The sequence below is a fragment of the Chrysochloris asiatica genome, unplaced genomic scaffold, assembly GCF_000296735.1.
Source record: "Chrysochloris asiatica unplaced genomic scaffold, ChrAsi1.0 scaffold00035, whole genome shotgun sequence".
Classification (NCBI taxonomy): domain Eukaryota; kingdom Metazoa; phylum Chordata; class Mammalia; order Afrosoricida; family Chrysochloridae; genus Chrysochloris; species Chrysochloris asiatica.
In genome coordinates this window covers 21,403,939-21,417,080 of record NW_006408553.1, presented here as the reverse complement: position 1 = coordinate 21,417,080, position 13,142 = coordinate 21,403,939, and positions in this window count along the sequence as shown.

The following is a 13,142-nucleotide window of genomic DNA, read 5'->3' as shown; positions in this document are numbered from 1 at the left end:
CTTCATATAACCCAGCTTCTCGGATTATTTGCTCAGCATACAGGTTGAATAAGTATGGTGAAAGATTACAACCTTGTTGCACACCTTTCCTAGTTTTAAACCATTTGATGTTTCCATGTTCTGTTTGACAACTGCCTTTTTGTCTGTATAAAAGTTCCTCATGAGAACAATTATGTGTTCTGGAATATTCATACTTTGCTCTATTGTCCATAGCTTTTCATGATCCACACAATCAAAAGCCTTTGCATAATCATTAAAATATAGCTAAACATCTTTCTGGTATTCTCTGCTTTCAGCCAAGACCCATCTTATGTCAGCAATAATATCCTTCATTCCATGCCCTCTTCTGAATCCGGTGGAAGTTCTCTGTCAATGTATGGTTGCAACCATTTTCTGTATTACCTTTAGTAAAACTTTAGCTGCATGGGTTATCAATGATATTGTCCAATGATTTCCACATTTCATTTGGTCACCTCTCTTTGGAATAGGCACAAATAGGGATCGCTTCCAATCAATTGGCCAGAGAGTTGTCTTCCAAATTTCTTGGTAAAGATGAGTGAGTGCCTCTAGTATCACCTCACTTTTTTGAAAAGTTTCAGTTGAAGAAATTGGTAGATTTCTTCAATTTTGCCATTACTGGTTTTAGTGGTTGGAGCATAAATTTGAATAATAGTTGTATTCACTGGTCTTCCTTGTAGGCATATGGATATTATCATATCATTAACAGCATTTTCTTCAAGGCAGATCTTGAAATGATCTCTTTTGATGATGAATGTGATGGCACTCTTCTTCAATTTATCATTCCTGGTATAGTAAATCATGTGGTTTTCAGAGTCAAAATAACCAACACCAGTCTATTTTAGCTCATTAATTACTAGGATATTGTTGTTTATGCATTCAATTTCATTTTTTCAATTTCCAGTTTTCCTCAATTCATACTTTGTACATTCCATGTTCTGATTATTAATGTATGTTTACAGCTGTTTCTCCTCATTTAGAGTTGTTTCCCCTCAGGAAACAAACTGCCAAAAACTTATTCTATTTGTGCCAACATGGTCAACACACTGTGAGGAGGCAGTTCTTCCTCAGTCATATGTTGAGTTCCTTCCAACCTGTGGGACTCATTTTCCAGCACTATATCTGACAATATGTTGGTGCTCTTCATCATGTTTCAATAATCAGAATTCTGACAGTGTTTCACTGTTACTCATGTTTTTGTTGTTGTTAAGTGCCATTGAGTCGATTCCGATCCATAGTGACCCTGAACAGGGTTTCTGAGGCTGTAAATCTTTACAGGAGCAGAAAGCCTCATCTTTCTCCCACGGAGCAGCTGGTAGTTTCGAACTGCTGATCTTGCGGTTCACAGCCCGATTCGTAACCACTACACTGTTGGTGTGTAAAATATCAGTGGCATAGCTTCCAGAATCACAGCCACATGAAAGCTACCAAATTATGACTAACAGATGATAGTGGGATATTCTTTGTAAGCATATGGATATTATTCTATCATAAACTGCATTGTATTTCAAGATAGATCTCAAAATGTTCTTTCAGATGATATTTGTGACATCATTCTTGTTCAATTTGATGATCCTGGCATAGTAAATCATTTGGCTTTCAAATTCACAATGACAATTTCCAGTTCATTTCAGTTCACTAATGCCTAGGATATTGATCTTTATGTGTTTTGTTTCATTTTTTTGAGAATTTAATATTTTCCTTGATTCATCCATTGTACATTGCATGGTCTGACTGTTAATGGATGCTTGTAGTTATATGTTTTCATTTTGAGTTGTGCCTCATCAACAAATGAAGACCCTGTAAACTATGCTACTTTAATATCATTATGATCAACTCCACTTTGAAGAGGAAGCTCTTTCCAGTCATATTTTCAGTGCTTTCCAACTTGAGGGGCTCATCTTCTGATATTCTGTCTGGAGATACTCTGATGTTATTCATAATGATTTCATTGCCCGGCTCTATATCTGACAATATTCCTCTGCTATTCATATAGTTTTCAGTGGCTAACTATTCAGAAGTTGTTGATCTCTCCTTCTTCCTAGTTTGTCTTATTCTGAAAGCTCCACCGACACCTGCCTACCATGTGTGACCTCTCTGGTATTTAAGGTACTGGTGATATAGCTTCCAGCATCATACTAACATGCAAGCCACCAAAATAAAACAAGGTGACAGATGAGTGGTAAAATAAATATTTGGACATAGACTAATTTGCTGAGCAATAATCATGGGAAAGAAAGTTCCTATGGAAATCTAGGTAGTAAAACAAATCAGAGACTGGGATTTGAGTCTGAACTCTGTATACTCAACAGTAATAGTTAATTTTAAATGCAGTAGATAAATATCTGCAAATTTCTGTGGGATAAAGAAAAGAGAAAGCATTATGTACCATATCAATTTTTCCTTTAAATGAAAAGAAAGGCATTCTTAAACATGCTAGTTACTGAGAGAAATGTAATGTAATGCTTATGAACACTTTTGAAACGTTTCTTGATGATGAAATCCATTAAACAATTAAGTGAAAGTAAAGAAAGTGTTCAGGGATGAGAAGCAGTATTATGAAAGATCTGAAAGGAAGCAATTAAATCATTTAAATATATAACTAACTGAAAATAAATTAGGATTTATTAAGCAACAGAATGTAAATGATAAAAATTTTGTCAATGGAAAGTGATTATTGTTATTAGGTACCATTGAGTTGGTTCTGACCCATAGTAACCCTATGTAACACAGAATGAACCACCGGCCAGTCCTGTGCCATCTTCATAACTGTTATGCCTGAACTCATTGTTGCTGCCAATGTGTCAATCCATCTAATTGTAAGTCTTCCTCTTTTTCACTAACTTTCCACTTTACCAACCAGAATTTCCTTATCTCTTGATGGGTCTTCCCTGACAACATGTCTAAGAAATAAGAGACAAAGTTGCATTCTGGCTTCTAAGCTGCATCCTGGCTGTATTTTTTTCAACACAGATTTGTTTGTTCTTCCGGCAGTCCATGGTACTTCCAATATTCTTCTATAATATCACAATAGAAATGCATCATTTTTTCCATTGTCTTCCTTATTTACTGTCCAACTGTCTCATGTATATGGGGTGCTTGAAAGTACCATGGCTTGGGCCTGGGGCACCTTACTCTTCAAGGTGACCTGTTTTCTCTTTAACATTTTAAAGAGGACTTTTTCAGCAGATTCACCTAATGCAATATGTTAGTTGATTTATTGACCACTGCTTTCATGAGTGTTGAATGTGGATCCAAGCAACATGAAGTCTTTGACAACTTCAGTCTTTTCTCTGTTTATCATAATGATATTTATTAATCCAGTGTGAGAATTTTAACTTTCTTTATACTGTAGTGAAATCCATAATGAAGGCTGTAGTATTTGATCTTCATCCGAATTTCATGGCTTCTTTGCTTCCAGTGAGCAATGATGCTATATTTGCATATCTAAGGTTGTTAATGAGTCTTTCTCCAAACCTGATGCTATGTTCTTCATATAATTCAGCTTCTCAGATTATTTGTTCAGGATACAGATTGAATATGGTGAAATAATACAGACCAGATACACACCCTAGATGATTTTAAACCATTCTGTATCTTCTTGTTATATTCATATTACTGCCTGTTAGTCTATGTACAGGTCCATCATGAGTACAATTAAATGTTCTGAAGTTCCTATTCTTCCTAAAGTTATTCATAGTTTGTTGTGATGCACACAGCTAAATGCCTTTGCATCGTCAATAAATCACAAATGAACACCTTTCTGGTATTCTCTGCTTTCAGCCAATGTCCATCTAACATTTGCTATGATATTCCTAGTTCCACATCCTGTTTTGCATCTGGCTTAATTTTTCACAGCTCCCTGTTGCTGTATTGCTGCAAACATTTTTAAATTATCTTCAGCAAAATTTTAGTTACATGTGATATTACTGATTTCCACATTACGTTGGGTCACCTCTCTTTCGAATGGGCACAAATATGGATCTATTCCAAGTGGTTGGTAGGTAGCTGTCTTCAAATTTCTTGGCATAGATGAATACTATTAGTATAAATACAAAATCAGCAGGGAGACAGGGAAGATGAAAGTTAGGAGTACAAGAAAAGGTACTGATTTTGTCATTTTTCAGAGTTAAAAGATCCTGTACAAAGTTGATAAGCCAATTAGTTGGGGTTAAACAGTAATTTACGTAATTTACAGTTACAAAAGACTGCAAAAGGAGACTTCAAATTAGTCTTTAAATTATTACAATGGAATAAAAAATTAATGCAAAGAAAATGTAGACTCTAACAAAAAGATAGCGATTAGCGAAAGCATAAAGACAGAAACAGTTAGATAAAATAAGATGACAAAATTAAGACTCAAAGTATTTCACACAAAAAGTGACTATAATTGGAATAAATTAACTTAATGAAACAAAATGTTTCAGATTCTATAAAAGGGACAGATTTAAAGCAAAATACTTCCAAAATGTGGAATCTAAACTACATATTAAAGCAGACAAGTGTATACATGTAAAAAAGCAGATGACAAAAATAGACACCTCCCAACACCACACCTATGTCTGACAATGTTCGTAAGAATTTCAGTGGCTGAACATTTAGAAGTAGTTGGCCTCTCCTTTCTAGTTGTGAAAGGTGGACAATGTGAAAGTTTGACAATAGCTAAAGAAGACATTGAAGAATCAATGTATTTGAATTGTGGTATTGGAGCAGAATATTGAAAGTATCATGGGTTGCCAGAAGAAGAAACAAATTTGTCTTGGAAGAAGCACAGTGAGAATGCTTCTTAAAAAACAGGATGGTGAGACTTCACCTATCATATCAGATTTGTTATGAGGAAAAAACAGTCCCTGGAGAAGGACGTTATACTTGGTAAAGGGGAGGTTCATTGAAAAATAGGAAAATCTCCAATGAGATGGATTGGCATAGTGTCAGTAGCAATGGACTCAAATATAGCAACCGTGAGGAAGGTACAGGACTGAGCAATATTTTGTACTGCTCTATATAAGGTAGCTATGCACCAGGATTCACTTGACGGCATTTAATAACAAAAACAACAAAAACCAAATACTGGTTGCAAATAATGATACCAACCTTTCCTCAGACATCACTCGCTACTCAGCCAGGTTTGATAATTCATTGCAATGTTAGATCACTCAGATATCAGACACCATTCTCACAGTTAAGGAGTTTATTAGGGAAGATAACAGGCTACAATTCAGGGTCAGAAATGCGTAGTGTACAAGTCTTCCAGTAAGGACAGCCTTTCTCAGTCATGTCAACAAACAGGCCTCGTTTTTCTTGGGTAACATTGCAAATTGAATATCTAAAATGGGGTATGTCATTATCATCAAAGCAGCCAGTAGTGGAACACCTCTTTTGGACACTGAGACCCCTGCACATTGAAACTCTTTGACCCAGGGACATAAAAACTATGACACCAGAGGGGCAGCAGAGGAACATGTATTGCAGAAACAAGAGCTGGAGCTTGAGAGAGCAGTGAGCTTCTCATTTCACAGAGCAAATAAAGTTGAGTGACTTTGAACAGGAGGCTTGCTAGCAGAGTAGGGTGCCTCCAGGCACTTAAGAGGGGGAGCTAGGTTTTCTGACTCACAGAACAATGGCTGAGTGCTTTCCGGCTGGGTTTATGGTATAGTATACCCTGTGGGCATTTATCAGCTGTGGGCCTGTCTATGGGCACAGCAGAGGAAATGCTGTCCAAATTGGAAGAACTGTCCTTTGAACCTTTGACTCTAAAATATAACCTGTTATTTTCCCCAATGGACTCCCAGTGTGATGCTGTAGGATAAGCACTGGACTGGGAACCATAGGTTCATAGTTCAAACCCACAAGATGGTCTTTGGAAACCCTGTATAGAGTCACTATGAGTTGGAACTAACTCGACGGCACTTAACAACATGAACAGTAACTTCCCAAATAAAGTCCATAACCATGAATAGGTTGCTGATTTCTGCATGTGATTGCAGTGAATTATTGAACCCAGCTGAGAAGTGTAGAAAGTGCTATTGGAGGAATAGTTTGGTATTTTGTGTGTGTGTGTGTGTGTGTGTGTGTTTCACACTAGTAAAACTGAACTTATGGAGTGGCACTCTAAGATCAGCATTGGATTGTGAAACACAAGGTTGGAGGTTTAAACTCACCAGCCACTCCTCAGAAACCCTATACAAGTTCTCAACTTTATGGCAGTTAACAATAATAAAACAACAATTAGAGATCACAACTATTAATAGTAGAAAAGAGTTAATTCAAAACAAAAATATTACATGAAAAAAGATAAGCAATTTATACATGTATTAATAAAGGGAATATGACATATTGAAAACAAAACTAATAAGTCAAGAGTTTATTGAGATAATTCATTTTTTCCACAGGTTTTTGAAATTCCTTTATATATAGTATAAATACATAAATACTTATATACACATACACCATCCACGTTCATTGGCATTTTATCTCCTTGTAGTGAACTTTTGGGAAATTGGAAGTTTTTAATTGATTTTTAACAATGAACACAATATCAAAATAGTGAAGTTTAAAATTATAATATAGAAGAAACTGACAAACATTCTACTAGTAAGAATTTCTAATACATTGCTTTTATTCCATGATCAAAAATCAAACCCACTACCATCAAGCCAATTCTAACTCATGGGGAACTATAGGACAGTGTCAAATTGCTCCCTTGGGTGCCTGAGATTGAATCTCTATGGGAGCAGATAGACTTATCTTTCTTCCACATAGTAGACTGGTGGGTTTGAACCTCTGACCATTGGGCAGTTTTCAGTCCAATGCCAAACCTCCAGTGCCACCAGATAGCATAAACAGAAAAATAAATAAGATTACTTAGGTTTTCACAATATAAATTATACAGGTCTTCACATACATACAATTACATAAACACACTTCTATTCAAGTCTATGAAGTATTTTAAATTTTTGATCTATACCTGTACTTAAATTTTGTTTAAGAAAAAAATAATTTATAGAAGCTTCTACTCTATAATTTTGGCAAGCTTTCCTGAAACCATAGAGCTTTATAAACTAGAGTTTGAAAACCTCTGGATGAGAATTAGAACTATATTATTAAACAGTCAGCATGGAAGGGTTTTCTTTCAATATCAAACGACTTTTCCCTTTGCGATTTCAGAGAAACCATTTAAAAATTTTTTTTTATTACAGTTGTCTGGGCAACTGTTAGTTATAGCTAATTCCACTGTTTTATAACAAAGGGACTAAGGGAAACCTGGAATTATGAATCATCTCTTAAAAATTAATTCAGTAATAATTTTAAAATGTGGGTTGCAAAGTAATCAAGTTAGAAAGGCCAGCTGGGATATCCATCCAGGGTTCTCTGTTATTTCCCACTGATGTTGTTAAGTGCCTTTGAGTTGGTTCTGACTCATATCAACCCTGCATAGGGCTTCTGAGGAGCAACTTGTGGGTTTGAACTACCATCTTGCAATTCAAATAGGCTTTGTGGTCCTATGTTTATCTTAGCACCACACCAGGACTCCGATATTCCTCATAGAACATATTAATAAATCCTGAATTCATTTTAAAAGATAAGGACATAATCCTGCTAGTTAGGAGCTGACCCTAGATCTAAAGTAGTATTAGAGTTTCTGAGGCTTTGGCAAGTTTCTAGTCTTCACATTCAGCCTTATGAGTGTTAATGCAATTAAAATGTGTTCACTTGGTTTATTCTGTATTAACTCTCTTGCTCATGTCTGATGATTCTTACAAAGTAGAACTATAAATACAGCTTTCCATCTACTAAAGCCTTTGTTCAGCCTTTTGCACATACTAAACACATCTGTCCCAGCCCTTGCTGACATTCCCTGGACACTAATCTGGTAGTTTTGGTCCCACGGCACCACAGGTATTGTCCTATATATGCATTTTTTCAAACAAAGATAGATACTAGTTCATATGCATTATTGGGACTTTTTTTTCCCCCAGGTCCTCTTTCTGCATACTCCTATTGGCTGTATACTTGACCAGGTGTTTAACAGGCTCTGAATTTTCCCCTTTACAGACACATTTCATTTGCAATAATAAACCAAAATGTTCTTAAAGAATGTTTAGAAAAGTTTCATGATTTAAAAATGAAATATTGTTTTGTTTACTGTCTTTCTAGATGTCTTCTCTGAACTTTTCTTATTACCGCTAAAGGGATAAAACTGGTGTGAGCCACTGGGCTACTCCACCTAGGAAAGAGGAAGACTGGTTATAAGCAACTGTTTTCAGAAGAAAAATATAATTTTAACATGGGCAGTATCTTCATTTTCACCATCAAGATCATTTATAAGTTGAGATAACACACTTGGGCCCTCCTGTACAAGTATGTGGAAATGTAATTAATATTTATAAAGCTGAAAATCTGGCTGTTTTAAAATCAAGTTAGGAAAACTACCCAGAATGGTGAATTTGCTAGTGCAGTAGTCTATCAATCATTTCTCATCTTTTCCTCTGGTGTTCCATGAAAACTATATGAAAAAAAAAAGGGGGGGGGGACTAATTAAGTTTTGCGTTTTAGGGAGAATTGATAGAGAGATAATAAATTCACCTCTGGCCCTGGGAGGAAATATTTGAAAGTTTGAAAACTGTTGATTAGTATCTGAGTTATTTAATATAATCGGAGGAAATGTCTATATAGTACACGTTCAGGCATTCGGCTATTCTCTGAGTATAGACATGATCTGAATAGTTCCTGCTGCACTGTAGTGTGCACAGTGGCACAACATTTTGGGAGTGGTACCTAGGGGTAAAGAGGCTGTGGTCCCTTCAGCCAGATTGCTAGCTCATTGAAGACAGGATATGACAGGTGGACTATTCACCTTAATATAAGTTTTGTTGTTGTTGTTGTTAAGTACCATTGAGTTGGTTGCAACTCATAGTGACCCTGTATAAGGTTTCCATGAGTAACTAGTGGCTTTGAACTTCTGACCTTTACTTAGCAGTCCAGTGCTTATCGTACAATATCACACCAGGAAACATTAAGTGTGATGAGTGATAGAGATCATGGATTGTGAGAGTCCAGGGTCAGCAGAGATGACTTCTGACTATAGAATTTGGGAAGAGACAGTTGTGGAGGTGAACTGGGAGAAATCCTTAGGATTTGCAGAAATAGACATTAATACACTTAAGCAAAAGCAACATTGTGACCAAATTTGTATTAACTTCCAATCAAAATATTATTTTTAGGATTTGTGCTAGAGAATCAGGCCAATTTCCAATTAGACACCCAACTTATCACCAATAATAACCCTGATCTCTATATTTGGTGTCTGTATGGCTCTACAATTCCAATTTCTGAACCAGATGATGGTAACAACCTCTTCAAGGCTCCTAAGACCAGTGGACCACTGAGCATTTGGTAGAGTTGTTTGGATCCTTGCGACCCATCTGTCCTTCATAGCCCTTGGCTGGCACATTCTCCCCCTAGCCATCTGCTCCTGCCAGCTGTCCATTTTCTTGGAAAAGATGAAATTCCTTTGTTGAGTTCTGATCTATTTTATTGCTTTGTTTTTGTTTGTTTATTTGTTTCAGCATGCAATAGGATGTGCTAACATGAAATCCAGGACAACTAAAACAAACAAATGAACAGACTAAACATGTTAGTGTTTTGTGGTAATTCTACTACTTGCAGTTTCAGCTTGTCCACTTAAAAAATTTGAATATCGGCATTGGTTTTATCTCTACCATCCACTGCAGTTGAGATACAGTTGAGTTGTAAGGTGCCCCTTTATATTTGAATTTTTACATGAAAACAAATGTGCTTATAACAAGATTTAGTTCTATGATTTCAGCTATAAAGTATTTTCAGCAAATTTAATATTTTCTTATTTTCCTTTATAGAAGCAAGATATATTTATGGGGGTGAGAGAAAACTGAGACAAAATATTGTAAATAATAGCTAGTACACTTTCAGTATCTCACATATTTCAGATCATCTTTATAGCTAGACCACTAGTATCAGTCTTTAAAATAAACCACCAATTAAAATAACATACCAGAAAAGAATATCCCTTGAATTATATATACCCTTTAATTGTACTCATGAAGAATCTGTACCTGAACCAAGAAGCAGTTGTTCGATCAGAGCATGGGAACATTGAATGTTTTAAAATTAAGAAAGGTGTGTGACAAGGTTGTATTTTTTCATCATACTTATTCAACCTGTATGCTGAGCAAATAATGCGAAAAGCTGGGTTCTATGAAGAAAAATATGGCATCAGGATTGGAGGAAGACTCATTAACAACCTGTGATATGCAGATGATACGATCATGCTTGCTGAAAGTGAAGAGGACTTAAAACATTTACGGATGAAAATCAAAGAGCACAGCCTTCGGTATGGATTACATCTCAATGTAAAGAAAACAAAAATCCTCACCACTGGACCAATAAACAACATTCTTATCAACGGAGAGAAGATTGAAGTTGTCAAGGACTTCATTCTTCTTGGATCAACTATCAACACTCACGGAAGCAGCAGCCAAGAGACCAGACGACGTATTGCAATAGGCAAATCTGTTGCACAGGAACTTTTAAAGTGTTCAAGAGCAAAGATGTCAGCTTGTGCCTGACTCAAGCCATGGTATTTTCAATAACCTCATATGGATGTGAAAGCTGGACAGTGAGTAAGGAAGATCGTAGAATAATTGATGCCTTTGAGTTGTGGTGTTGGAGGAGAATACTAAAAGTGCCATGGGCTGCCAAAAGAACCAATAGATCTGTTTTGGAAGAAGTGCAGCCAGAGTGTTCCTTGGAGAACAAGATGGCCAAACTTCATCTCTCATACTTTGGACATATTGTCAGGGGGGAACAGTCGCTAGAGAAGGATATCATGCTTGATTAGACGGAGGGTCAGAGAAAAAGAGGAAGACCCCCAACGAGATGGATTGGCCAGGTGGCAGCATCGATGGACTCAAGTGCGACAACAGTAGTAAGGTTTGCCCAGGATCGGACATTGTTTAGTTCTGGTGTGCATAGGGTCGCTATGAGTCGGTGCCGACTCGATGGTACCTAGCAACAACAACCGCAACAATGTGAAAATAATATAGGATGTAGAGGTTTCATGCTATTGAAATGGTGCATTTTCTCTTTAAAAAATTTCTGGAATTCTTAAGCGATATTAAACACTGGTTAAAATTCTTGGGCAATTTTTTTACATGACTACTGGACATGTGAAATGGAAGAAGCTTCCTGGACAGTAAATTGGCACTACATATCAAAGGCCTTAAATATAGTTATATCCATTGACCCAGCATTTCCTTGCTAAGAAATTTATCTTGAGACAACAATCAGAGATGCAGCAAAAGATTTATGTATGATGACATTTATCTCAGCATTTTTTTTTTTTTTTTATAATACCAACAGTGGAAGCAACGTAAATGTTAAACAATAGGGGGTATTTAAATAAATCATAGTGCATCTACACCTAGAATATGGTCATTAAAAACAGTGATCTTAAAGAATTTTTTAAGACTATGAGAAAGTACTTCTGATCATTTTTTAAGCAAAAAAGAAAAGAGCAGGTAGAGTAGATCGCATAAAAAAATATATGACTTTAAGTACATGGCAAACTCTGGATATGTATCAAAATGTTAATAGTGATTTTCTCATAGGAGTTGTAGAACAAATGTTATTTACTTACTTTATTTTTTAAATTTTAAGAAAATTTAGATTTTCTAAATCCATACACACACATAGAATTAATATTATCTTCACAATAGGGCAATAAATGGAGCATATAATAAGAACTTCTTAAATTTCTATGTCTGTGGAGCATGGTGGCTCTGTAGAATAAGTACTGGACTGCAAACCACAAGGTCCGTGGTTCAAACCTACCAGTTGTTCCACCAGAGAAAGATGAGACTTTTTGGTTTTGTAAAGATATATAGTCTTGGAAACACTACACAGGGTCGCTATTGAGTCCAAACGGGCTTGGTAGCACTTAACAGCAATAGCAACAGATTTCTATGTCTAATTCAGGGGTTCCCTGGAGGCTTCCTGTTGACTTCTATTTGTTTCTTATTAACTCATTGTTTGGCCTTACTGTTGATGTTAGTTTTCCATAATTACTTTCAGACTTCATTTTGTCAATGTTTTCAGAAGGTGACATAACTCTGTAGAAGGGCTTTTACTAATGAGACAAAAAAGACTCCTTTTAATGAAAATAAAAACAACCATTGAGTAATTTGGAAAATGGGCTATAACTTTCCAGTGATCAGAATCCCATTGATCCACTGAACATATTCATCATTAAAGACAACAGTTAACATAACTTTCCAAGGCCACAAGCTTTGGCAAAATAGACTAGAAATCAGATTTTGGACCTTTTTATTCCTTTTTGGAGCCTTGGTGGTACATTGGTTTAGTGTTTGACTGATAACTTAAAAATTAGCAGTTCCCACCAACCAAGAGCTGAATAAGAGAAAGGTGTGGCAGTGATTTCTGTAAACAATATTGCCTTGGAAACTATATGGTGCAGTTCTATGTTGTACTGTGAATACGAATTGAATTCATCACAGTAGGTTTGTTGTTATTGATATTATCTTTTGGCTTCTAGAAGGTGTTGGTCTGTGGGAAGTGCATATGTGCAATTTAGCATAAATAATATTAATGCAACTGCAATGCATCTTTCTATTAGATTCCAAACACCACCTGAAGATAATTTAGAAGGTGTAGAGCAGAAAATTAAACCCTGTTAATGCTGTCTGGCAAATTAAAAGACATAATTGATTATATTAGGTTATTTAAGTGCTTCTAATTGCTAGAGATAGGATTTACTTAGTATAGCTTTTCAACTTACCAACCAAAGTTTGCACTGTCAACAAGCAAGTTATAAAAGTTTCCAAAAGGATCTTTTTAAAAATTTCAATTCTCAGGTGTTTAATTTTATTTAATATTTTCCTTTTGGTGCCAGATACACTTTTCTACTATGTTATAAGTGATCAAATGATAAAATCTTCATGTTGGACACAGAAGGGGTCTCCAAGTTCATCCTATAGCCAACAGTTCAAAAGCCATGCCAGTCAAAGGGATTCTACTGTATTTGAGTTACTGAATCACAAGTATTCCAACATCCGTACCTTGTACTA